The sequence below is a fragment of the Aptenodytes forsteri genome, unplaced genomic scaffold (genome assembly GCF_000699145.1).
Source record: "Aptenodytes forsteri isolate BGI_AS27 unplaced genomic scaffold, ASM69914v1 Scaffold25, whole genome shotgun sequence".
Lineage (NCBI taxonomy): Eukaryota > Metazoa > Chordata > Aves > Sphenisciformes > Spheniscidae > Aptenodytes > Aptenodytes forsteri.
The window spans coordinates 883504-894498 of record NW_008796180.1 but is presented as its reverse complement, the minus strand read 5'-3'; the positions used below and the strand labels follow the sequence as shown (position 1 = coordinate 894498).

The window sequence follows — 10995 nt, the reverse complement described above, 5'->3', positions numbered from 1 at the left end:
GGGGGGGGGGGGGGGGGGGGGGGGGGGGGGGGGGGGGGGGAGGCGGGATCTTTTTGGTGAAGCTTTGCCTGTGTAGTTCTCTCACGGGCGAATATGAGCTGGTCGTGTTTCTGCCCTGAGCTGATGAGGCACCTTGTAGTTCCCCGGAGGCGGCTCTCGCGAACTCGGGCCTCTGGCTGGCCTGGAGCAGAGGGGCAGCAAGTTCAGCCCTGCGTGGTCCCCTGCACAGGCCAAGCACCCTGCGGGAGCCGTTTCCCTGGTTGTGATTAGGCTGATGGCTGGTTAAACGTAATATATCAACAACGTTAATGTGATAACACTGGGAGCAACAATACAGTTCTTCATGTAAAGACCTGGGGAAAAATAAGAGTATTTGGTTGAACACATGATTTCTTTCCATCTATGGTTATCTTTAGGATTATGAAATTCTCGGGGCCTAATCCTCTAATCCTCGTGAGTGCATGTCATCCTTAGTCATGCCAGTAATACCATTTCTCTCATTCCAAGTTGTTATTGCTCCTAGGTGTATCCAATCTCCTGTGAAATGTTGAAAGGCAAACCTGAAGAAGAAGTCAAGATGAAATACCTCTGCTTTTGCCCAAGCAGAGAGGAATGGGAAGCAGTATGTGTGGTATGTGAAGTGGAAGTGTACCTATTGGTTGCAAGTAAGCATGCATTTGATCTGAAAATTGTACACATTAAGCTCAGGAAAACTGTGGGTGCGTGAACAACTCATTAATGAGTCTGGTTATTTCAGTGAACTAATTTGCAAACCTACTGAAAGGTGGCTGCAGGAGAAAACACTGCTGCACAAACGCATGAATTCTTACTACTTGATAAGAAAAACAAAAGACTGCCTGGAATTTAATAGAATTTCAAATTGCAGTTGAGCCAAAATCTAGTGCTGGGCTAATGAGCATTATGCTCTCAAGTTATTAGGCTGACTTGAAATGTTTAAGATAAACTTGGGATGAACTAAAGCATCGCCTCAAAGAGGAAGAGGAATGGGAACAAAGAAAAGTGGTGTGCTATTCCTTAATGGAAAGAAAAGGGAGGAGTTAGTCTGAACACTTTGTAGCTGCTCATCTCCCCTGTATTTTCTATGAGACAAAGCTCAGGCCTCACAAGAGTGAATGTGTCTAATGTTGCAAACTGATGAAGGGCTCTAATGGAAATGTGGGGCTCTTAGGAGCAGTAAAAGATTTCAAAGAGCTTGTAGATTGCAACTTCTTCATCTTTTATCTCTTCTTGCATTAAATGGAATCTGCCTGTGGTAGAAAAATGACAATTAGCTTAAAGACTAGTTATAACATATGGACCTTGCAAATATCCAAATTCAATTGCAGATTTGCTGGAATGAAAAAGACTGAAGAACACGATGACCGTGTGAGAAGTTGCACGTTACCACATCCCATTGAAATAGTTGCCTGTTGATGATAGCTAAAGGATTTCCCTTTCAAAAACTCTGCATTATATGAGAGCTATAGTACTTAATTGTATCAGATAAAATATTAATTAGAGCTTCTAGCTGTTACTGAAGCTCGTGTCTGAAATAAGTTGTTTATGTTAATGCATATTAGCAGGACTTATCACCACCAACAGGATGTTATTGGAGAAACAAAGCAAACAGAAGTGGGTGGTGTTTAATAACTTTCCTAGAGGTGGCAGTACTTGACTAGAAGCCAGGAATCCAGTTCCCCGTGCTGGCTTATTGTCTCCTGATAATTAAAATGGTAATGCAAACTAAGTCCTCTGTGCAGTTTGAACACTGAATTGACCTAACCCTAGAGTATCCACTGTGTGTAGAGGAAGGGGGCAATGAGAAGGGAAGATGGCCTTACGTTTGCTAAGCTGTCTCACGCTCTCAGAAGAGCAACAATCGGATCATGTTATGACCACAGCAGAGCTTGCAAGAACTTTTCTGTATGTGTGTATCTGCCAGTAGAAGAGACTGCAAGGATTTAACTTACCGCTACTACACTTCAGTTCAAAAATCCAGCCTAAACTTAGGAGGCTTATGGCAGAAATAAAAATCTATTTTTTCATTAATTTGTATGTGAAGGCTGTGTACAGCCCTTGGTCACGTGCCAGTGGTCGGTACTGAAGAAGCTCCAGCCCTGGCATTTGTTGGGAGCTGAAACTGCAGGTCTGTTCTGGGGAAAAACACAAAGGGATGTGAAACTTGAGAGGCTGCGTTATGCCGACAGGTGCCTTCCATATTGGCATCACCACTAGATGTCAGTGCATGAAACCACTTCTTCATGCTGAGCAAGCTGGCGAAATTGGGAATCAGCTTGGGAAGAGAGGGAGCTATTTCTTCAGGGTGCAAAACTGGTGTAGCTTCTGCTTATAAGGATCTCCACTGGGGTTAAGCTCCCTTTAATAAGGTTCTTCAGACAGACTTGCAATCTCTTAACTCTGTCAGAATTTTCCAAGTACGAAATCAGGAATTTTCTGATGCTACACCAGAAGAAAGTTTAGCAAGTGCTTGATGACTTGACATTTCATTTTAAATCACTCAAAAGTGATTTTTGGTTTTTAAATCCTTGGTTATTGACTATGTGTAGGTGCTAGATTGCCACTGATGTCAGCAGAGTTAGCTACCTGAAATCTCTTGGCCCTGAAGATCTCCCTGAATCTGTTGAAATCTCTAGGCCTTTAGCCTCACTTTGGAACTTAGGCTTAGGTACATTCACTGTTGTATTTAAAAAAAAAATGAAAACAGTCTCTTGCTGAATCTCAGAAAATATAGGCAACGAAAAGGGAATTTTCACCAAAACCAATCTCCATAAATGGGTACAGGCATCAATACGTTGAAATTAGGTTTAAAACTCTAACCTCCTGCCTTGGTTCCCACTTGCTCTGGAGACATGGCATTGAGTGAGCTGCCTGTAGGATCTTAATATAGCCATCACTTATGTTAGTGATAATATAAAGTAGGCTTGCTTATGTAGGAATTGTTATGAAGCAGAAGCAATGCTTGTAAAGTACTTCAGGTTTTTCAGTTGCTAAGTGCTTTGTAAATGTTAAAGCATTCACTTTAATTGCTTTGTGTGTTACTTGCTATGATGCAGTACTACTTTTCCTACTTAAGCGTGTTTTAAGGCAAGTGAGAGAAAAGCTCTATAATGAAAATACACTATAAAAATATCTGAAGTGCTATACTTGAATAAATCTTACTTGCTTTTAGGTATCATCTCAGTCCAGCTCTGGGGCCTAGAGTTAGAGAAAGACTAGGATAATGATGAAGTGCTGCAAAAATCCAGAGCGCTGTTATACAGATATGAAGATCCAGGATGGCTGCTTCTTTTACTTTCACGTCTTCAGAAGGTGAGTAGAGGTGGCTTCCCCCTGGTTTGGGTTCCAGCTTAATATTTTTAAATGTTTGGTTTTTAGGTGTGGTAGGTCTGGGCAATAAGAGCAGCATCAGAGAACCTCTTGACCCAAGCATGTAAAGGTTGAAGAATTCCTGATCTGATCTGATGTGTCTTAAAGACCCATATGGGAGTGGGTCACTGTCTCTCACAAGGGCACTTTTACTATAGAATAACTGAGAGCTAGCTGCTGTTTGCTGGCTGTATTTTTGGGCATGTATTTTGGACAGCGCAACCTGATCTGCATTGGCCTGGCTCTGAGCGGGGGTTGGAGCCTAAATTATTCTGACTGTCGCTAGCTGAGAAGCTTGAACTTGGTTCTTGACAAAGTATAGTCAGTGCTGTGCAAACAGGTTAAATGCAGATACGTGTATACAAGTGGTAGAAGGTGCTGGGCACAGAATTTAATGTGGTAGAAAATCTGCTGTGGAACCTGGGCTAGCAACGAGCTTGGCCCTATGTTTTTTTGAGTCTTGACTTGTGTTTACAGCTGAAGAGGCTAGCTCTCCAGCGGGCCTTGGTACACTTCAGAAGCAAACCCAACAGCAGTGAATGTATTTGATTCAGACAATCGTAGTGCTGAAGCTAGTCTAGCCTGTGGGATTTATTTCCAGATTGGCACAGTATTTTTTACTTTCACATAAAAAAAAAAAACAACTCATCAGCTGTTGCACATCAGGAGGACTCCAGTTTTGAGAGGATGTGTTTGCAGACAGTTCAGCAAACAGCTGGGGGAGGTGTGTGTGCTTATTTTTTTAAAGCCTGAAGCTGGTTTAGATTTGAATGGATACTGACTTGTAGCATAAATAGTCACAGAAACCCCTGTATGGAGAATTGTGGCCATGTACCATGCACTGAGCTGAAGTCTTGCAGAACACAACTAGCTGTAGATGGATAGGGGTGTTTCAGTAAACTTGAACAGAATCCATGCGCTCGCTCTTTCCCCGGGGCTCTGGCATGCAGACATCTGAGTGGAGCCTGTGTTTTCTGGCATCAGGAGCAAGGTCAATCCAGTTTGGCCCATGTCTATTTTTTTTTTTTTAAATTGTAATGGAAAAAAGACCCAGTCTGAGTTTTTCTGAAAGCAGAAGTTTTTCACTTAGTTACAGCTGAATATAGCCACACTTCCTGGTTCCCTCCCTCCCCTGGGTCTCATAGTATAATCTAATTATTAAATAGTTGCAATAAAAGTACGTTTTGCCCTGGCAGGACTAAACTCTATTGATAGTCCAGATATTTTTATGCCATCCTCGTCCTGCTCCTGCCAAAATGGGTTATTTTTTGGATTCTCTTGTCTGCCTTTGGATTTGTGATCTGCTCCTTTAATACATTCCTTCCAGTCTAGGCAGTGCTCTCCAACTGCCTGGCACTGATGTTAATGCCTTGCTTCCTAATCAATCAAGTCGGCTGCATGCTTCCTTAAAGGAAAACTCTGCTCATGTTGTTCAGCCCAATGACACAAACTTTCACAGGTGTAAGAAACATTTGTCACTAAAAATGACACTGATGTGGGAAGTAAAGGTGAAACTTTATCCTGTTTGGCATTTCTGAGCCCATCCTGTGGGCAGTTCTTTTTCATAAAACTGACTGTGGTGCTGTGGGCAACTAGCCACAGACTTTGCAGCTCAGTTTCCAGCTGACATGAATATCTTGATTGTAGTAAGAACTTTGGGGATATTAAGAACAAGTTATATGTGACTATAGTAGGGACAGAATTTGTCTTTGCTTGCTCCGCTAATTAAAGAGCGGTCCTTAATCACCATGTGCTGTGCCTCAGGTAGTTGCCTGCAGTAGTGGAGGTAGAGGGATAATTTAGGATGTGCCTACTGTCTAGATCCAGAGTGAAAATAGGAGGCAGGTAACAGAGAAACCAAATGTCACCCCAAACTAAAGGGTGGAGTATACCTGGAGGCTCAGCCAAAGGTCAAGAAAATAAGCAACCTTAAGACAAGGAGTGAGAGGAGATTGTAGTAAGACAAGGTGGAAGTAAGAACCGGAGCCTGGCAAAACGGTTCTGACAACAACAAACTACTACCAGTTTGGTACATTGAGCAACACCATTGCTGGGATGGTCTGATTTACTCTGATATCAAATATGCATCAATTTGGCTTCTCCTCTGTTTAGGCAGGTTTATCTTTCCCTTAGTTTCCTAGGAGACTGATTAGCTCTGCGCCTTAAAACTGAAGGAGCCAAAGAAACACCAAACTGAATGCAAATTGCCAATGGAGAATGGGAGGATATATCTGGAGGAAGCATATCACAAGATGGGAGCAGTAGCTTTTACACCAGTTTGTATTATGCGATATGATCGCTGTCCTTTATACCTCTAATGAGAAAAAAACATATTGTCTTACTTGGAGAAATTTGTCAGATAAGTAAAGGTTGGGGTGAGCAATGTTACTGCTTTCTGGGGGCTTGTGTCCTGTTAGAAGTGCGCTGCTGCAAAATGGCTGTTCCTAGGATAAGGTTTATGTGCCAGCTGGAACTGCTGATTTCCTTTGAAATTCCTGGTTTTGTAATTATTCATGGCAAAAAAAAAAGTTTCTTCCCATATGAACTTCTGGCTTGCTGAGCTCTGAGGTGAGCCAAGTAGGTTATTTTCTTCAGTGTCTGCATTTTTTCCTAATTACATTGTGCCAGTTGTTACCACACAGTTTTATTTACCTGTGCTTCCAAATTCGTAAGTTCCATGTTCTGGAAAAGTTCAGCAGCACTTCTTGGGAAGCTTGTCGTGGGACTGCCTCGTATCTGTGAGGGAATAATATTCTTGTGCCAAATACAGCCCTCTATGTAAACTTTTCTCCTATATCGCATTTCTGACACTTTCTAATCTAATTTGGTTTCAGGAAATAGAAAGGTAGTGCTGCGTGACTGAGCTGCCGTGCTTTGCCAGACGGTAGCTGATGGGTGAACTAGAGCTCTAATCGCCGACACTCGTCTGTGCAAACTGAGAAACCATGGGTTTGCCTATCCTAAAAACATAAAGGTTCCTTTAACACACATTCTCCTAAGCAAGCTGTCGTTCCTTAATGGTGAATGTTTTGCATCTAATGCAGCCCGTATTATTCTGCAAAATCTTACGAAGTCTCTGATGTTGGCTAACCCCTGAATCCATGTGGTTGGGCATGGTAGGAGAAACAAGATCCTCTCTTAGGATGAGGTAAGTGGGATCTGCCAGCACAGATCAGAAGTCCTGGTGTCCCCTAGATGTGCTGTATCTCGCTGCAGACCACCTTTGTGTGTCACATTGAACTTTCAAACGCCAGCTCCTGCAGAGATGCACGGCCTGGCACAAAGCAGGGGATTGCTCTGAATGCCATCAGCACTAATGGTGATGTAAAAGAAAACTGGAAATCACGTTCCCAAACTTCTGCAAGTGTACGATGAAAGGATGCCAAAGGGTATAATAAACTTCGTCCCTGCTGTGTCTGTTTTCCAGCAGGAGAAGCTGCAGGGTCACGGCAGTGGGATGATCAGATGGCTCTTGTAGTGGGTAGAAGGAACCCAAGCAGCAGCGGAGGATGTTGCAGCAGCAGGTATGAGACATGCTTTATTATGGCTGTAGTTTTGAGTCCCTTGCCTGTTTTGAATTGATTTGTCGGTACTTGACTGACTTGCTCTCCTTGGTCTCCTCGTATCCATTTACATGCTTTATTACGATGCTGGCAGTGCTGGACATCAGTGTTTACTTTTAAGTGCACTCTTTCTGGTATATTGATGATTCATACTATTAGGAGAGGCTTCCTGCTTTTCCATGACTTAGTGAAAATGATCTATTTCATAATGTCTCCTTACTCTTAGCAGGGCTTGTGCTCTGTTCCCAGAACTCCCACTGTTTTCACTGCAAGCATGACCAGACTGTGAAATAGCTTGGCTGGTCTGGTGAATAAGCTGTTAGTCTCTTTTAATAAACTGCAGTTTTATTTATCTTGCTGCTCTTTAGAGCTTTTCATCTCAAAACATTTGAGTGCAGAAGCTGTCCAGTAGTGAAATGCAGCCATCTCTCTTGGGGATAGAGTGGGAGGCAGACAGGCAGGCATTTTACTCCACGGTTTGGAGTGAGAGGAATTTTGTTCAAGGACAATGAGGGAAAGCTTAGCTTGTATGCTGAATGACCCTTTGATCTTCCACGTTCATGCTCAGCTGATCAGGACTTTAAATCTAAGCTCTGTCTCCCTCCTACCCATAGCAAACAGCCAGAAATATAATCTCATCTAGGACTTGAGCACTGGACCAGAATGACAGGACTGCAGTGGCGACTGTTCGGCCTTACATGTTTCCTGTTTGCCTGTCGCTTCCTCAAGTGACGCTGACATGAAGCTAAAGAATGGTGGGTAGCAGTTCTGGGATGTGTAGTCGGGTGTACTCAGAGGTCCAACGGGGAAGGGAAGGCCAGGCCTGTGACACAAAAATATTCTCCTGCATGCCTGTAAATACTGAGGAACTGGACAGTGCTGTAGTGTTAAAAGGTGACTTTCTGGAACACGCTGAATAGGTCGGTCCATAGCCATGAGATGCATTTGATAATTCCGAAGCTTTGGGGTGTTTGCTAATTGTGATGAAATGACTGGCTTTCTGAGGCTCTGAAAACTGAGAATAGTTAATTGGTGGTGTGGTAGGTCAGCTCTCCTTCTGTGCAAGGAGAGAAGGCCACAGAAACTGCTGCGGCAGAAGCAATGGAAACGAGCAGGCAGAGTACGATGAGAAGTTGGATCCTTGAGCAATTGTAAAAGATTGTGTTACTTCTGCTACTATGCAGCACATCATTAGGAACCTTAATTACGGGGAGATGACTGCATTGCGTAGGCTAGAGTGTAGCCTGCAGGAATGTAGGAACTTTAATTTTATAACGCTTACTCTGTGGTGTGTGTCTTTGTTGGGGAAGGATAGAGAAAGGCCTGTTCTTGTTGCAAATGAAACAAACTTGGCTGGCTGATAAAGTGCAACTCATCTGAGCTGGAATGGCTGTAGCCCATTTGATAGGTAACAGCTGGTGCTTTCTTGCCTCTTCCTACATATTAAAGCAAAATGTGAGGTTTTTAAACCCTGAGGGAAGCGTTTGGTGAAAGCAAAACTTGGACTTGAGACGGCGTGGTGCTTAGCTTAGTTGTGCCGATCCACTTCATTATTTATTTTTTTTCAGTATTCCTTGCTGTATTTATAACATGAGATATGGTGAGAACAACCAGAGGCACAGCTGTGTGACCTCCTTTATGCTAAAACAAAACAGCACAGAGGAGTGAATATTTTTAGTTTGTTCCAGCTGTGGGTATTGGGTTCAAATCACGGTGCCTTTAAAAAGACAGTGTGGCAGAGAAACTGAAAGGTGAATTTGAATTTCTAGGTTGGAAGGCCTGACTCTGAAGGGTTCCTAGAAAAGTTGAGCTACCAGTCCGTCAGTGAAAAAAGAATATGGTCAAAACTCCTCTATTTGGCATTTATAACTATTTTTCGTTGCAGTTTTATGTTCTTCTGAACACCTGTACTTTGGTAGTTCCTTCTCCATTTCTTTTTCTTACATTTCATTTCCTGTTTCTTTGCTAATACCTACTGTGGACCTTGGGAAGGAAGTATTTTCAGGAAGAGCGTCTCTGACTTGAAGAAGTGTCTGTGTACAGAGCAGCAGCAAGGTTTCAAAGATCAGCTAGGTATGGTTTTACCTTGTTTCTGCAGTGGGAGCTGGGGTAAGAAGAACTGTTAGGAGAACAGACGCTTGAGGACCCTTGTTTGGTTTAAAACTTAACTTTAGGTTGAAAGACCGTAAGCGAACGGAGAAATACTTGAACTGTCTTCTGGTGAGTGCTGTTAACTCTCAGAAATGCCCCTAACACTACCGCTGTTCTGGAATGTTCCCCTGCCCTTAGGACAGTCCTGAGCAGAGATCATTGTGCCTCCTCGCGTGACTGAGTTTCCACCTTATCAGACATCTCGCAGCACTCCTTGCTAGAAGAGATAGGGATGATTGGTTTGATGGGTGGCATTTTGTTTGTTTACTAAGATCTAATAACCAAAGCTGTGGGTTTGTCTCATCTTTGCTTCCATCAGGAGGTACGTTCTGTCTTTTCCTTCGGTAACTGCAGTATTGCAATATATGCCACCTCTTCCCTCCCCCCCCCGCCCCAGGATTTTTCTAGAAGCGAGAAGATGGCACTGTCTAGTTTCCCATCTGTTGCCTGATGACGTGCAAATAGAAACAGCCGGCCTTGTGAGCAGCGAGATACAGGAAGAAGATGGGGAGTGCTGCTCTGCTGCGATAGCCACCGGGGGAGACCAACTGCCTGCTGCTGTCACAACCTCTCCTCTCCAGAGAGGCTGGCACGAAGCCCGGGCTCCTTTGCCACCTCATGCCTTTTCCCCCTCTTCTTATCTAGCCGTGCCACAGCTTCCCAGGCTCTTGGGTTAGATAGATCAGCCCCACCCTTTTCACTTGGATAGATGCTTCCTTTCCCTAAACCCACGTAGCTGCGTCCGTCTGGAGGCAGAATGTAGGCCTGGACCCGCAGCAGGTAGACTCTGCTTGGAGGTTTAGTAGAGGTACGGCGAGTGGAAAGGGTGAAACATAATGACCTTTATTTGAGGACTAGTTAGACTAAAAATACGTTTTAGGGAACTAAAATGAGGGAAAGAAGCCTGCATGTCGTGATTTCTTTTCAAGAAATCAAACGCCAGGGTATAATTATAAGGTTTAAATGGAAGACGTGATCAGAAATGGTAGTTGAGGAACGGGAGGTCAGAGGATGGTGAATGACGGGCTGCCGAGAGCCCTGGGCAGGGGGAAGGACCTTTTCCTCTGCACCTGCTGGGTGTGAGACTGCAGGGACAAATGGAGGTGAGGCACCGTGGAGGAGCCTGATCTTGAAAAAGGCCGTGGGGGCAGATTCCCAAATGCTTAGCACTGGGGAAAAAAAACCCGGTATCTTTAGTACTTACGGTTTCAACTTTGCCCTCCCCAAATCCTGAGCATTCCACTTTTCCTGTGGCCCTATCCAAAGCTTTCGCTTTGTCCTTCCTGAGGCCGCATTCCCCCGCAGCCTCCTTTCTGGGTCTGTGTTCTCAGGTCTTTATCCCTCTCGTTTAAGTAGCGGTTGATCCCTGCGGGTGACGTGAGATGGCAGACAGCGGAAGGAACAGAAGTTCTCTGGAAATAAGAGCTCAGCAGAGCTCTCTTGAGTCAAGGGCACGTGGTGGTGGGGAAGGACGGGGAAGCGGAGGAGGAGGGTCCTCGTCCGACTCCCGTTGAGGCTGGCGTCCGCAAGGGTCAGATCCTGCGAGCAGGCTGGGAAGCGAGTCACGTCCTGGGTACAAAACGGAACCCGGGCGGCGAGGCCATGTGCCCTCGTCCTGCCCAGCCTCCGCGAGGGCCTGCACCTGCCAGCCCTTACCGGTGCCTGACAGAACGACTCGCGCTGTACGACCGGCACACACAAAAAAGCCAACGCTCTCATTTCTGTGCTCCTTTTTCCAGCTATATATAATTTTTTTTTTAACAATCTTAATTCGGCCTGGGGGGTGTTGTGGTGAGATACCTCAAATTTCAGGTGTCCGAGGGGTGCACAAAACTGGAAGTTCGCTCAGCGGCAGAACTTGCGTTGGGTTTTTCCCCAACAGGTTTTTCTAGTT

General features: G+C 44.5%; 1 long non-coding RNA gene across 3 annotated transcripts; it reads left to right on the top strand.

The window, feature by feature from the left end:
- The first annotated feature begins 528 nt into the window (after window positions 1–528).
- On the top strand, window positions 529–6987 carry LOC103905955. 3 transcript variants are annotated; one of them, XR_657980.2, is made up of 3 exons: window positions 529–665; window positions 3191–3330; window positions 6815–6987. It is a non-coding gene; the product is annotated as an uncharacterized LOC103905955 (long non-coding RNA). The 3 variants fall into 3 exon arrangements; XR_002086311.1 differs by lacking the exon at window positions 6815–6987 and adding an exon at window positions 6222–6402 and having other exon boundaries at window positions 529–631; XR_657979.2 differs by lacking the exon at window positions 6815–6987 and adding an exon at window positions 6222–6402.
- Window positions 6988–10995: the final 4008 nt, after the last annotated feature.